This window comes from Leopardus geoffroyi, chromosome B2, assembly GCF_018350155.1.
Source record: "Leopardus geoffroyi isolate Oge1 chromosome B2, O.geoffroyi_Oge1_pat1.0, whole genome shotgun sequence".
Lineage (NCBI taxonomy): Eukaryota > Metazoa > Chordata > Mammalia > Carnivora > Felidae > Leopardus > Leopardus geoffroyi.
Genome location: NC_059332.1, coordinates 102328867 through 102344601, shown reverse-complemented (window position 1 = coordinate 102344601; position 15735 = coordinate 102328867). Strand labels below are relative to the sequence as shown.

The window sequence follows — 15735 nt, the reverse complement described above, 5'->3', positions numbered from 1 at the left end:
AGTAAATAAAGGAGGGACGGTGACTAGGGCTTGAAGACAGACATTTTTTAATTGAAAAAAATTAAAAGTCAGGTAAGAAAACAAAGACAACAGAGAAGCCTGAGGGAAGGTTGTGAGGACAATGAGAATGGCATTGAGGCAATGAGCTCCAAGGGAGAGTGTGCAGAGAGAGATACCCCCACCCTACCTGGGTGTCACTTCTTGAGTGAGGAAGGGAGTGAGGGCTGAGAAAAGGGCGCTAGATACAATAGTAAGTGGCTTCCCGGTGACTTTCGAGCAAGAAATCCCAATAAGCTTGACAAACATATGCGCTGGATTATAGGATATGGGAGTGAGCAGAGAGAGACTACGGACCCTTAATGAAAAGTCACAATGGAAAGTGAAGATTTGACATGAGAGGGAAGATCTTTTCTTCTTTAAAGTAAAAAAGATGGAGGAGGGAGCAGAAATAATCTGAGGATACTTTAGAAAAGGAGAATAACTGATGAAACAGAAATCTATAGAAATTTAGAGGGAGGGAGGGAAGGAGGAAGAGAGACAGAAGAAGAGGAGGAGGAGTCATCCCCAGCGAATAGGAAGAAATTTACTTTTTGAGAGAGAGAATGGAAGCAATCTGTGTATCAACTGCTTTGTAATTTATAAGAGGTGAATATGAGTATAAGATCTAGGGATACATATCCAGGGATCGGGAGAAATTACTGGCTGTGACTTTATCCTACAACACCTAATGCCTTCAAGAGACGGTGAGAAGAAAATAGACACCTTGCAGGGGGTGTGGAATTTGCAACCAATGATTCAAGAAAATGGTACAGGGCTATAGTAAACGCACACTGAGGTGGTTGGTGTCCACTCTCTGGAGCAGGTTCTGAGTGGTGCTGTCATTGGAAAGGGCTGAGAATTCTAGTCATGGCTCTGCTGTTATTAGTTGGAAAGTATTTAATTTAATTTAATTTAATTTAATTTAATTTAATTTTTATTTTTTACTTTTTAAAGTTTATTTATTTTGAGAGAGTGAGAAAGAGAGAGAGAGAGAGAACCAGAGGGGCAGAGACAGAGAGCAAGAGAGAGTGAATTTCAAGCAGGCTCCCACTGCCAGCTTGGAGCCCGATGCAGGGCTCCAACTCATGAACCATGAGATCAGGACCTGAGCCAAAATCAAGAGTCAGAGACTTAACCGACTCAACCACTCAGGCACCCCTGGAAAGTCTGATTTTTTTAATGTTTATTTTTGACAGAGAGAGAGACAGAGACAGAGACAGAGCATGAGTGGGGGGAGGGGCAGAGAGAGAGGGAGACACAGAATCTGAAGCAGGTTCCAGGCTCTGAGCTGTCAGCACAGAGTCCAACGCAGGGCTCGAACTCATGGACCACGGGATCGTGACCTGAGCTGAAGTTGGATGTTCAACCGACTGAGCCACCCAGGCACCCCTGGGAAGTCTTATTTAAAAAAAAAAAACATTTATCTTCTCAGAGCTAGAACAAACAATCCTAAAATTTGTATGGAACCACAAAAGACCCCAAATAGACAAAGAAATGTTGAAAAAGAAAACCAAGGCAGGAGGCATCATGATCCCGGACTTTAGCCTCTACTCCAAAGCTGTAATCATCAAGACAGTATGGTATTGACACAAAAAGACACACAGACCAATGGAATAGAATAGAGAACCCAGAAATAGACCCACAAATGTATGACCAACTAATCTTTGACAAAGCAAGAAAGAGTATCCAATGGAAAAAAAAAGACAGTCTCTTTAGCAAATAGTGCTGGGAGAACTGGACAGCAACATGCAGAAGAATGAACCTGGACCACTTTCCTACACCATACACAAACATAAACTCAAAATGGATGAAAGGCCTAAATGTGAGACAGGAAACCATCAAAATTCTAGAGGAGAAAACAGGCAACAACCTTTTTGATCTCAGCCACAGCAGCTTCTGACTCGACACATCTCCGAAGGCAAGGGAAATAAAAGGAAAAGTGAACTATTGGGACCCCATCAAGATAAAAAACTTCTGCACTGCAAAGGAAACAATCAACAAAACTAAAAGGCAACTGATGGAATGGGAGAAGATATTTGCAAGTGACATATCAGATAAAGGATTAGTATATACAAAATCTATAAAGAACTTAATCAAACTCGACACCCCCAAAACAAGTAATCCAGTGGAGAAATGAGCAGAAGACATGAACAGACACTTTTCCAAAGAAGACATACAGAGGGTTAACAGACACATGCTCAACATCGCATCATCATCAAAACCACGTTGAGATACCACCTCACACTGGTCAGAGTTGCTAAAAGTCACAACTCAGGAAGCAATCAATGTTGGCGAGGATGTGGAGAAATGGGAACCCTCTTGCACTGTTGGTAGGAATGCAAACTAATGCAGCTGCTCTGGAAAACAGTATGGAGGTTCCTCAAAAAAAATTAAAAATAGAACAACCCTATGACCCAGCAATAGCACTACTAGAAATTTATCCAAAGGACACAGGAGTGCTGATTCATAGAGCACATGTACCCCAATGTTTCAACAATAGCCAGATTTTGGAAAGAGCCCAAATGTCCACCAACTGAAGAATGGATAAAGAAGACGTGGTTTATACACAGAACGGAATACTTCTTGGCAACAAAAAAGAATGAAATCTGGCCATTTGCAACAACATGGATGGAACTGGAAGGTATTAGGCTGAGTGAAATAAGTCAGTCAGAGAAAGACAGATATATGTTTTCACTCATGTGGAATTTGAGAAACTTAACGGAAGACTATGCGGGAAGGGAAGGGGAAAAAGTAGTTTCAAACAGACAGGGAGGCAAACCTCTCTTGAATACAGAGAGCAAACTGAGGGTTGATGGGAGGGGCGGGGGAGAGGGGGAAATGGATGACGGGCATGGAGGAGGGCAGTTGTTGGGATGAGCACTGGATATTGTATGTAAGCGACGAATCCTGGGAATCTACTCCAGAAACCAAGAGCACACTGTATACACTGCATGTCAGCTAACTTGACAATAAATTATACTTAAAAAATAAATCAGTGAAAAAGCACTTTTTAAAAATAAAAAAATTAAATATTTAAATATTTATTCATATAGTTATTCATTCCCTCAAGGGCCTTATTTTATTTTATTTTTATATTAGAACACGTTGCCCATAGCTCCTTACTGTTTTGTTGTGGGAATTCACCAAGAAGACAGAGATGGTGATGATGATGATGATGATGATGAAGAAGATGACGAAGAAGAAAAAGAAGCAGAAGAAGAAGAAGATGATGATGATGATGGCAATGCATAGCAGCAAGAGGAACTTTAAAATTGTTCGGCTCTTCCTATGGTGGGCCACATAGCATTCTAGCTTTCTATGTACATTAACTTATTTAACCTTCCCATCAGTTCTATGAGATTCTTAAAATTGCCCCCAAGCTCATAGAAGAAACTCAAATATAGTGAACTTTGGGACTTGAGTTTAACAACTAAAAAGTGACAGGGCCAGGATTCCGCCTAAGCAGCCAGGCTCCAGAGAAAGCATGTTGGAAATATAAAGCCTTATATTCCGCCAAGTATCCGTACGAAAGAACCGAAGTATTACATTCTTAAAACACAGGCTCACCAATGTTCAACAAAGGACATTTTTGAAATTAATGAATTCATCTTGATTACTTAAGGTATCTGTTTTCCTAATCCCATTAGCTCTCGATAACGTTGCGTTTCCATGGTTCTGTTTGTTTTTTCCACTTAGAAAACAGCACAGCCCATCTTTATGTGCTTTTCTAAGGAAGATAAGCCTCTGATGTTGCTTTGTGGTTTTTATACGTAGGAGCAGCAACATCACTGCTCTGGGAAGTATGGTCTCCTCGGATGGATTGCTCCTAAGCAGCGCGTATAGCAGGTGCCGCCTCGAGCTCCCTGACCCACCGCGAGCCGCTTGGTATATCAGGCAGAGACGATAGCACTGAAAGGAGTCCAACTCTTTCAAAGCTAGAGAAAATTCTTTACCATGTCCTAAAAAGGTGGCATCAGTTTTTAAATGGATTTCCTCAGAGTCGCTTTTTTTTTTAAATTTTTTTAAAATTGTTTATTTACTTTTGAGACAGAGAGAGACAGAGCATGAATGGGTGAGGGTCAGAGAGAGAGAGGGAGACACAGAATCGGAAACAGGCTCCAGGCTCTGAGCTGTCAGCACAGAGCCCGATGCGGGGCTCGAACCCACGAACTGTGAGATCATGACCTGAGCTGAGGTTGGACGCTGAACCGACTGAGCCACCCAGGTGCCCCGTCCTCAGAGTCACTTTAATGACTTCTGCCTCAAGTAGTCATTGAGCAAGATTCTAAGCAAATTGTGTTGGGTGGGTGTTATTTTATACCGAGAGCTGTATTGCACCAACACAGCCTCCAGACTGTTAGTCAAGCCTTATGAGGCTGTTCCAAGCAGCCTATCGTGCCTGGTAAGAAATAATTTCTTTCAATACTGCCACAGCTGCGGAGGCTTATTCGTAGTATCTTCAAACTCAACGGGCTGCAGTTTGGAATTGCTATAGCTACCTGGGAATCTGATCAAAAGAAAAGGTTAGGAAGTTAAGTGGGGGTCACATCCTCTGTCAGCATCATGAAGAAAGCCCCAGAAACACCGCTTAATCACTATATCGCAGGTGACTCCCTTGGGGACGGTGCTGGGGGGCCTGCTGCTGGGACCCCCCTCAAGCAGATTTGGAACTGGCCACAAATGATAAGCCGGGGCTCTGGATTCATGCATTTTGTAATTCACGTTAAGCTGTTGTGGGGAAGGTTTGCTTTTTCCGTTTCCACACACGCCAACATTCACAGCCACGTCCCGGATCCATGGTCTACCAGAGGAACAAGGACATTCTGGGACACAGAAAAAGTACACTCTCTCGTTGTAACCTTGCTCATGTGTTTTTAAGGGAAGCTTCAGTAACAAAAAGTTATTGATTCAGAGCCACAGGAACTGGAGGGCCGGTAGTGAAAATCATGTAGAATCCAGGCAGCAAGGCCAGTGGTGTTGACATCGGCCCGCACAGCAGTCCCAGAGAAGGGTTAGACACCTCGTGCTGTGTCTTCAGCGGTGTGACAATTCAGGCCCAACTGCGAGCAAGCCGATGTGCAACCTCAAAGGGCCTCAGTGGTCTGCAAACAAGGCCAGATTCTTCAGGGGGCAATGCTACCGCCTGCTTAGGTGTTAACGTGCTTCGATAGCACGTTTTTCCTAGGGTTTACTCCACAGTTTTGTCAAAAAAAAAAAAAAAAAAAAAAGAAAAAAAAAAAAAAAGAAAAAGAAAGAAAGAAAAGAAAGAAGAAAGAAAGAAAGATTACATCAGACTTGAAAAAGAGAAAAAAGCACCTCTAATGTGAGACAGGCTGTAAACATATAAAGGATTTGATCCTAGCTCGGGCAGATTTTACTCAAAATTGGTGGGAATGCTGTGGGCTTCCTCTTTTTGATATTTAAGGGGGTTCTGCTGACTTTTCTTAGATGGTAGATGTCCTTAGGTGTTAGCTAACTTTATATATGGAATTTACTTAGGAATACCATGAGTTTGCATGCTCTGAAATTCAGGCTGAGCTTGGTTTGTAATGTATTCTGTATAATGTATTTACAATCTATTCCTGCCTCTACCCCCAGACCTCTACAATAGATTTGGGCCCAAAGAGTTGAAGTTGTGCCTAAAAGCTCTGACTTTCACCTTGTCTCCATACAGAATATGCAAGATCATACTTCCAGGCTGGATAGGCTTTAGATTGTTTCAAGCCTAAAATGGATCTTCGAAAATTTTCTAGTCTCATTTTTTGTTAGCAGAAAACCTGAAGTAAACACATACTCGTACAACAGCCTGTATCATTTTTTTTCCCTATACTTCCGTACTTCTGCTTTTCAGCATGATTACTATTCTATTTTCAGTTCCCTTTGAAGACAGAGGTTTATCTTGGTTATCAATGTCTCTTTGATTTTTAAAAAAATATTAATCCGATTGTGGCACTTCTCTGCTTAAAACTATTACACTGGGTAAAAAAACGAATTCTCTCCGTGGGTCTAAGGACCTCCATGATGTAGACTTTGCTTCATTGGAGGCTATAGTCCGGTCCCTTGTTCTCCATTCAGACAGGCCTCTTGCCCATTCTGCAAGCTTTTTCCAATCTTAGGCTCTTCATACATGCTGGTCCCTCAATCTGGAAGGTTCGTTTGCAGGGATGACTTCCTCTTATTTGAATGTTGTACCTTCAGCTATTGTAGTCCCCAACTATCTTATTTGACTAGATCCTTTTCTCTCTTCCACAAGCCCCATCCCCATTTGTGTATTCAGGAATCATGTTTTTTTCCTTAGAAATCCTTCCCACAGTTCAGTTATTTTCTTGTTTATTGCCTGTCTTCTCCACTTAGCCATGAGCTCTATGAGGTCAGGAACCACACGCCTGTGATATTCCTGGAGCTTAACAGAGTCCATGTACACAGTAGGTATTCAACAACTAGTCGTTGAATGAACACATGTGCCTGGGGGGTACATGATGATGAATTGCCATCTTCAGTGTGGCAGGATAGAAAGACAAAATTGAAAAGGTGGCTTGAGTCCAGATTATAGAAGCCCTCAATAGTATTCTGTAGTAGGGTCACCATCAATAAAGCGTTTTTGAGCAGGGGGCTAATGTCACCTGGCCTGTAATTTAGACAGATGGATTTGGCAAAAAATATAGTAGGTTTGGTTGTAGTAGAAAAATAGTCTTGGGGAGATCAGCATCAAGGAGAGGACTGACACTAAGGAGGGGGTTTGGGTCCAGAGTGATGTGGTCTAAACACTTTGATAAGCTAAAGCAGGTAGATGAGAGAAAACTCCTCCATGTGGCGGCTAATTCATTCAGAATACACGTTTTGGGTTGGTAGTTAGGGAAAATGGGGTAAAAAGTTATTGCCTGCCCCAACTCTCCATTGTGAGGGGTTACTTTCAAAGACACAGACTGGTGTAGTTCAGCATCATTTGGTACTTTTGTTTTACGTGGGGTCTTCCGGTCACGTGTGGGGTAAGAAAGTTGAACGGTTGTTTTGTTGTTGTTGTTGTTGTTGTCTTTCAGACCTTCTATATCTTCCAATTCAGAGCCATGTTAATTAGGATGCATTTGATTTTGAAACGCTTTTTTATGGAGTATTGTGGGGGAAGACAGCCAGGCTGTATCCCTTTGGGAAAAGTGGTCTCAGTTGGAGGAATAAAGATTTTGAATTGGCCCAACAGCAGGGTTGGGCCCTGACTCTGTCTTGTACTAGCTGACTACAATTGGACAACTCATTTAACCACTCAGAGCTCCATTTTCTGATCTGCAAAATGCAAATGAATCATACCCTACCTCACAGCGAATGCTTTAAAACTAAAAGCTACTCCACAAACCCCAGGCACTGGGATTCACAAACACTGTGCGTCACCATCGAGCTGCATGTCAACATTTTGACTTCTGTGTATCCAGAAATTAGTGGAAGGGGATATACAGATAAGAAGAGTAGAAGAGGAAGAAAAGGAGAAAGAAAACACATCAATCAAGCTAGTGTGTCCAGATAATGGGAGACCAGTAGTGCAGGGTTCATGGACTTCACACTTTCATTTACAAATAAAAACACCAGGAAAGTATCAGCCTCAGTCACTCAATTATCAAGTATTCCAATTTATAAAACTTTTTTTCTCCCCTGTAGTGAATGTGTGAGGGTGTGGTGGGTAGGGAAGGAGGGAGAAGGTTTTCCTGTCATGCTGTCACTGCTATTGACAACACTATTATCACTGTAAGGCAGTGGTATCTGAACTCTGTTGGGTCAGGGACTCTTCGGAATCTCTGATGACAGGGATAGACTCTGGAAGAATTCCCATGTATACAGATTTATCTCCAATTTTGCTTATTAGGTGTCTAGAGAGGTGGCTATTCATGGACTCCAGGTTAAGAGACCTGGTCGTAAGATAGCAATTGCATTTTCTGTTATTATTTCAGTTTGTTTTCTGTTCCGTTTTGTTTTGTTTTAATTTAATTTTCAGTGGGATCATGCCCCTGCTTCATAAGCAGTCATAGATGCCTGGCATCATGTTAGGAACTTCCTCAGTCTTTAACTCTTTCAGTGCTTTTAGTAATCCTACTGGGTACTGGGGTTTGTTGTTGTTTATGTAACATTGGCTAAATGACCAAGCCAAATGTTTGGGATTGCTCATGAGTGAACCTGGGGAAGTTGAGTATAGATTCTATCAGGAGACCATTAGCTACTTTATGCTTTTACCACAGAGCAAAATGTACCCTTTGGTCAAAGCTGCCCTTTTCTATCAGGAAAGATCCACATAGAGCAAAGGAAGAAATATTATTCATAGAGTACTCTCACTTCTGGAGTATCTTACAATATGGCAGACCACCATTAAACCCAAGGAGTTTGTGTGTGTGTGTGTGTGTGTGTGTGTGTGTGTGTGTGTGTGTGTGTTTTAAAAAATACAAAGAATTCTCCTACTCAGATATTCAAGTTGGGAAAACAGCAACAATGAAATGCCTACATTTTACTGAGATCAGACAAATTTACCCAAGATTTGCTTTTCTAAGTCATTAGAATTTCTATTCCTGACCTAGCAGAGATGCAAATATCTATATTTATTCTGGTACCTCTTACAATAATAGATGTTTAACTCCGATAACTCCTATAATCAATTCCCAGGAAGCAAGCTGTTTCTAGAACATCAAAAAAGTGCGCAGGTATTCTTTAAATAAGCTAAGTGTTGAAATGTTAAAATTGAGAGATTCCGTGTTTTTGATTAATGTTGAGATTTGAAGCAACTTTACAGAAGTGCATATAAATGAAAAATCAGATTTATTTGGGTAAGATCAAAGCATTTATCCATAAAGTCCTCTGAGATGCTCAGAGTAAAGGCACTACAGAGGCATAAAATATCATTATTATGATTATCATCATCATTAATAGCTAGCCTAGTACTTAATGATTTTCTTCAAGTTGCTTTATTGGTATTATTGGCAATAAGTTTTCGGTCTTGGTTGCAATTAGGGCGTTACAAACTGCTGATTTGTGTTAACTCTGGGAATAAGAAGAAAACAAACCAACCCAGTACCACCAAGCCAGAAAACCCTCAAGAGGAGCAAGTTTTTCATGCCTCAAGGATACTTTCATATTTATTTCTAAATATGCCATTTCCTATAAATTAACATCCCAGAAAGGAAAGTTGGTCATATCAGAGAAAAACAGAAATTATGCTAGATCTCATAAGGCAAGATAACTCTAGGTAGTTATGGGTAATGACCATAGTCCAGGCTGCATTAAATTTGAATTTCAGTGAATCGTTTCAATAGAAATGACATTATCTTGTTCAAAGTCAGAAAACCCAGTAACTTTGAAATTGGTTTTTTGGAATGGGTCCACATGGTTAGTTAATGTGATTTGATACTATCTGGGTGGTGTTCTGGATAGCAGACTTGCTTTTTCTGCAAAGGAAAACCAGATTCCAAATACTCACATAGTTCTTTCACTGCATATTGATATTTTGTTCTACTTTCAGTCCTTTGTGGATTGAAACGACAGGGACATTTTGAATGATGACATGTTTAGATAAAGTGATAGTTTCCTTAAAGAATGATTACACCACCAACTGAAACATCCAAGTTGGAAACAAAAAGGAAATGTTCAGCAATATAAAACCCTTAAGGAATATGACTTTTAAAGGAAAATTTTTAGTCACCAAAAAAAAAAAAAAAAAAGAAGGAGAGAAAGAAATTCTATTAGTTACAAACTGATTAAAAAAAAAAACTATTACAAGAAGAACAAAATAATTACAGAAAATGTTACACATGTTACAATGAGCTCTCTTGTTATCAGGTCTTGGATGGATGCTCTTACTACTTAGAAACTGAATTACAAGTCTTGGCAACTGGAAACCACTAGGGGAAAAAAGAAAACAAAACTCTTGACAAGTGGAGAGTGTTGATAAACTAAAATTTCAGATGAAACAATATTTTGAAGAGTCTGGGTGGCTCAGTGGGTTAAGCCTCCAATTCTTGGTTTTGGCTCAGGTCATGATCTCATGGTTCAATGGTTGAAGCCTTGCATCAGGATCTACACTGACACTGCAGGGTCTGCTTAGGACTCTCTCTCTTCCTCTCTCTGATCCTCCCACTCTCTCTCTCTCTCTCAAAATAAATAAATAAACTTAAAGAATCAAAAAAAAAATTAAGCAACATTTTAAGGGGGAAAACATCTTTAATTAAATTATTTGATAAAAACTTAAAAATAAACCAACCTCCTACCCCCAAACTCTATCTTGGAAAATAAAGCCAGTTTAATCAAGAGTTGCTCTGATAATTGAAATGTCCAAAAATATAACGATCATTATTTTAAAGATAAATTTAATGTTCAAGACAGTAGATCTATAAAAGTATTTTTTTTTCCAAATTGGAATATTCTGTTTTATTCAGTGTGTACAAATTCTATGAGAACTTTTTTTTTTTATTTTGTATTTTCACTTCACTGAATTAAACAACGTACATGTATTGTGGGCCAGATAACCTAAACACTGCTGTATAGATTCAGGGTCTCCATTTGGGTTCCTAGTATCAATGCTGAAGGATCATCTAAGGACTTAATATTTAATTCTTTAAAAAAAATTTTTTTTTAATGTTTATTTATTTTTGAGACAGAGACAGAGCATGAGCGGAGGAGGGTAGAGAGAGAGAGGGAGACACAGAATCCAAAGCAGGCTCCAGGCTCTGAACTGTCAGCGCAGAGCCCGATGTGGGGCTTGAACTCACGAGCTGTGAGATCATGACCTGAGCTGAAGTTGGATGCCCAACCGACTGAGCCACCCAGGTGCCCCAATATTTAATTCTTAATGTTCTTTGTCCAGTCTAATGTCAAAACAGCATTGTGTCAAAGTAGTCATTAAGATGAATTTCATTTGCTAGTTTTTTAAGTAATCTTTTAAAATTATTTTTTATTTATTTTGAGAGAGACAGAGAGAGAGTATGAGCAGGGGAGGGGCAGAGAGAGAGGGAGAGAGAGAGAATCCCAAGCAGGCTCTGCACCGTTAGCACAGAGCCTGATGTGGGGCTCAAAACCACAAACCCTGAGATCATGACCTGAGCCAAAAGCAAGAGTTGGGTACCTAAACCGACTGACCCACCAAGACATCCCTCTTTATTATTATTATTATTTTTTAAATGTTTATTTATTTTTGAGAGAGACAGAGACAGAATGCGAGTTGGGGAGGGGCAGAGAGAGAGGGAGACACAGAATCTGAAGAAGCTCCAGGCTCCGAGCTGTCAGCACAGAGCCTGATGGGGGGCTCAAACTCACAAGCTGTGAGATCATGACCTGAGCCGAAGTCGGACACTCAACCGACTGAGCCACCCAGGCGCCCCAAGACATCTCTCTTTTGCCAGCTATGGCATTCTGCCATAATGACAGAAATGTTCTTAAATTAGTCAAGAAATTGAGATTTTGATTGGACACCATAAAAGTGAAATCGAGCACTCATTGTTACAGAGTAATGAAGAAAATAATAGCAGGTGACTTATTACGTAAATAAACTCTTTTGGCTATGTGGAGGCAAAATGATATCATGGAATGCCAGGCAAAAGATGGTTTTACCATAACTGATTAGAGAGAAGGAATGGGAGTTTCGGGCCTTCCCTTGGCAAATAGGACAGACGTTCAAGTGAAAAGAGCAGCAGAGGCAGTCAGCACCGTATTCACGAGGTTCAGACTGTGAGGAAATGTCCCCTGCGGATCTTTCTTGCTTGTGTTTGACAAGGAAACTTGTAAAAGTTCAGTAGCAATTAATGCAGAAGCAAATGTAAGTGCAAGATTGACAACTTCATTGATATTATTTCCTCTACTTATTTTATTTTGGCATTCCCTGTTGAATTTTGTTGATAATGGATTAAGGGTAAAGGTAAGTTCACCATCAAAATTTTCCCTTTTGAAGGTGACTATGCAATACTGAAGCTTGAGGAAGACCGATGGGAGTTCAACCTAACTTAGACTCGCTCGGAAACAAACTGTCAAAGTTGTTTGAAGTAAATAAGCAACCTGGATCCCAGCCCCTTCCTTTCCTTCCTTCATTCCTTTGTTCTTGGCTTCCTCATTCCCCCTCCCTACTTCCCTCCCTTCTTCCCTCTTTCTCCATCTTCCTCTCTCCTCCTGTCTTTTCTTTCTTGCTTTCCCACCCTTTTGTCCTGAAGCCGAGAAGAGCAAGCTAACACCCAGTTGTAAGTTCTGGATAATCAAGATGTTATTCCTCAAACGGAGAGAATTTCTTTTTTTTTTTTTTAATTTTTTTTTAACGTTTATTTATTTTTGAGACAGAGAGAGACAGAGCATGAACGGGGGAGGGGCAGAGAGAGAGGGAGACACAGAATCCGAAACAGGCTCCAGGTTCTGAGCTGTCAGCACAGAGCCCAATGCGGGGCTCGAACTCACGGACCACGAGATCGTGACCTGAGCTGAAGTCGGCCGCTCAACCGGCTGAGCCACCCGGGTGCCCCCGCAGAGAATTTCTAACACAAAGGTAAACGTTCTTTGTCTTTTTCTTTGGGTGTTTAAGTATTAAAAATGATTTGAGTTTCAGGGCATATGGGCCACTTTGGTTTTTTTTTTTTTTTTTTTTTTTTCCTACTGATTTACTCAGATTCTGCTCATGTAAGGACTCAGAGAGTTGATATAAAATTAGAATTCATTGCTCTTCAGGGGCGCCTGGGTGGCTCAGTCGGTTGGTGCATCCGACTTCGGCTCAGGTCATGATCTCGTGGTCCGTGAGTTCGGGCCTCCTGTCGGGTTCTGTGCTGATAGTTCCGAGCCTGGAACCCGCTTCAGGTTCTGTGTCTCCCTCTCTCTCTTCCCCTCCCCTACTCTCTCTCTCTTTCAAAAATAAATAAACATTAACGAAAAATAATAAAAAATGAAGTTCAGTTCAGTAAATAATATTTGGGAACAAATACCCCGTGCACAAGACACTACCCTAAGTCCTGGGGGTAAAAAGATAAGTTGGATGTTACCTCCGTGCTGGGGGACTTAGAATCCTGTGTGGAACACTAGCAGGGAAATGAGAAGGCTAAAGTATTTTCCAAACTTTCAAGCATACATTTGTACATTTGGGGCTAATTTACTTTTTTTTTTTTTTTTTTTTTTTTTTTTTTGCTACTTTTCATAAAAGCTTTCTGGCATTTTTTTAACCTAGAGTTTTGAGCTTATGAAAGAGATATTTCTAATTTTCTGATTTCACAATGCAAGAGGAGAGGCATCATTATTATGCATATATTTTTTTTTTTTTGCAAGATGAAAATATCCTCGGGCTGGGACTAGTGGATAATAGTGAAAGTAAAATAACTAAAAAGGGAAACACTGGTGAAAGAGGGCTGAACCTCACATAGACACATTAGCGAGTGCTGAATGACAAATGATAACAGTGTTGGGTCGGTTTCAGTGACAGTGGCAGGGGGTCGAAATGAGAAGCCCAGATAGCCATGGGTGGTGTGGGTCATTAAGGAGGTTTTCCTGGAGCTTTTTAAAATCTTTGCATTAAAAATAAATACATAAACCCAAATAGTGCAGATTTAAGAGAGAGAGAGAGAAACTATAAACCTTAAAATTACATGGTCCTTAATTACTTTGCTTTGGTTTAAAAAACGCTCAATATTAGTGGAAGGAGGACTATTTAAGTCATGCTTAAGAAAACAGGACACATGACTTAGGAAAACAGCTAGCTATTCGGAGCCAAAAAACAAACAAAACAAACGAACAATCAAAAAAATTACCTTCCTGAGATGTCTCCTTATGCAATAACATGTGAATAAGGGCAAGAATATTTGGGACGTGGGCGGTAGAATGACGGTGGTGAGCCAAGAATGTCCTCTTTAGACCTGAGTTCATAAAGTACGTCTTGATGAATGCTGTCATGTATCAAGTATCATGGGGAAGAAGTCTGTGATCAAATAAGTTTGAAGGACATTGGAATAAATAAAGCTAAACAGACTTGTTTACTGTAAGATTTACTTGAGCCTTTAATATGCTCATGTGCCCTGTAACCGGTCAGGAGGGGGCTATGGTACCAACGTCTCCAAATGCATTCAACTATGGAATACTTTTAAAAGGGCTCACAGGGGAAAGAGGTCCCTGGGACAGTTTTAGAAAATTCTATGTTACTATTGAGCATGTGGAAAACCGATTTACTGCCCTTCATTTTAAGAGAAAAGAAATGAAGGCAAATTAATTAGCTACTGCGTCTAACGTGGAGTTAGGTATGTTATCATGATAGGTACTGTCTCATTTATCGTGATCTTTGTAATGTGTTATTACTCTTCCTCTGCAGTGTACCCTGCCCCCCTTCCCAATTGGTAGATTAGGAAACTGAGGAACCGAGAGGATAAATATAGGGTCCCTGTAAACTGATGAGATTTAAGCAGGGATTAGAATTTACAGTGTTTTTTTTTTAAGTTTGAATTTTGGGAAACGTGAATTACAACTGAAATGAGTCAAATAAGAAACAGATTGAATCACAGGGTCGATTCAGGATTGCTGAATTCAAGGGGCACCTAGATGGGAAGGTCTAGCCTCACAGGTGATAGAGAAGATGTGGCCCCTTCTTAGGGACTGAAAATTTGGTGGCAGAGGCAGACCCATGAACAAGTAATTTCCAATGCAATACGGTAGGTGATTGAAAGGGGAACACACATCTCTTTGCCTTTGTTCATGGTATTATCTCTCCTCGAAGTACAGTAAACCAGAGCTCTCATCACACCCTTTCACACACATATCAGAGGTTGTAAGATTGAATTCCAATGCGTGTTCCCCGGGGAACATTTTCTAAGCACCTTCCTCCTTCCTACCTTGAATTAATTGTTCTTGTCACTGCGTTCCCATAGCACTTTTCCTTTCCTCCATCAAAGTGTGATTTGGGGTGTATCTGTCTGTTTATCTTCCTTGTAGATTGGGAGCTCGTTGAGGGATGATGTTGTGTTAGACATTCTTATAACCACCACTATCCCAAACAGTGCTTTGCTTGAATATAGCAGGCCCTCAACAAATGTGTTTGCTCGTTACTTGGTTGTTTTTGAAGTAGCTTTTTCAAGTTAAGTTTTACCATTGTACAAAAATCATTAATCACCTAAACTATAGCATCAAGAAAATTTTTACAGGCAAAAAAGGATAGAATGTTCTTCCTATATAATTTAATTTATTATTTTATTTTGTATTATTATTATTATTTTTTTTTTTTACCTCCCTCTGTTTTCTCATTAAGTCATAGAATATGAGGACAAGTAAGAAGAAATGGGGCATGGACTATCGAGTTCGTTACAAAACCCATAAGAATTCTCATGAACTAATAGTCCAGTTTGATTGCCAGGCAATTTTAGCAATTAGAGAGAGAAAACGTAGACTAAAAGGAAGTCCCTTGCGGCATCTTTAGGACCAGTCCCTTTTGAAATCTTGAGTTGTAGACAAGTCCCAGGGAAAAATAAGATCTATTTTAATCAGTAATAATTAAATCAGCAAGAATAAAAACATTTGTTTCAGTCAAATCTTGTCCAGACTTTATGGATTTTGCAAGAGATTTAAATGTATGAAAGGACCTTTTTTTTAAATCTGTTTATCATTTGAGATTAGTTGATTATTTAAAGGGAAAAAAAAGAGTTGAAGTGGGGAATTCTAACAATAATACACATGACTCTTACCTACTTAGGGTGATGGGAAGCCTATTTATTTGGG

At 40.1% G+C, this 15735-nt stretch overlaps 1 long non-coding RNA gene across 1 annotated transcript in view; it reads right to left on the bottom strand.

The window, feature by feature from the left end:
• Positions 1 to 12112: 12112 nt before the first annotated feature.
• Positions 12113 to 15735, bottom strand: part of LOC123608880 — a 60424-nt gene continuing 56801 nt past the window's right edge. Inside the window, exon 4 of the long non-coding RNA XR_006717490.1 lies at positions 12113 to 12286. This is a non-coding gene — a long non-coding RNA (uncharacterized LOC123608880). The remainder of the gene's footprint in view (positions 12287 to 15735) is intronic.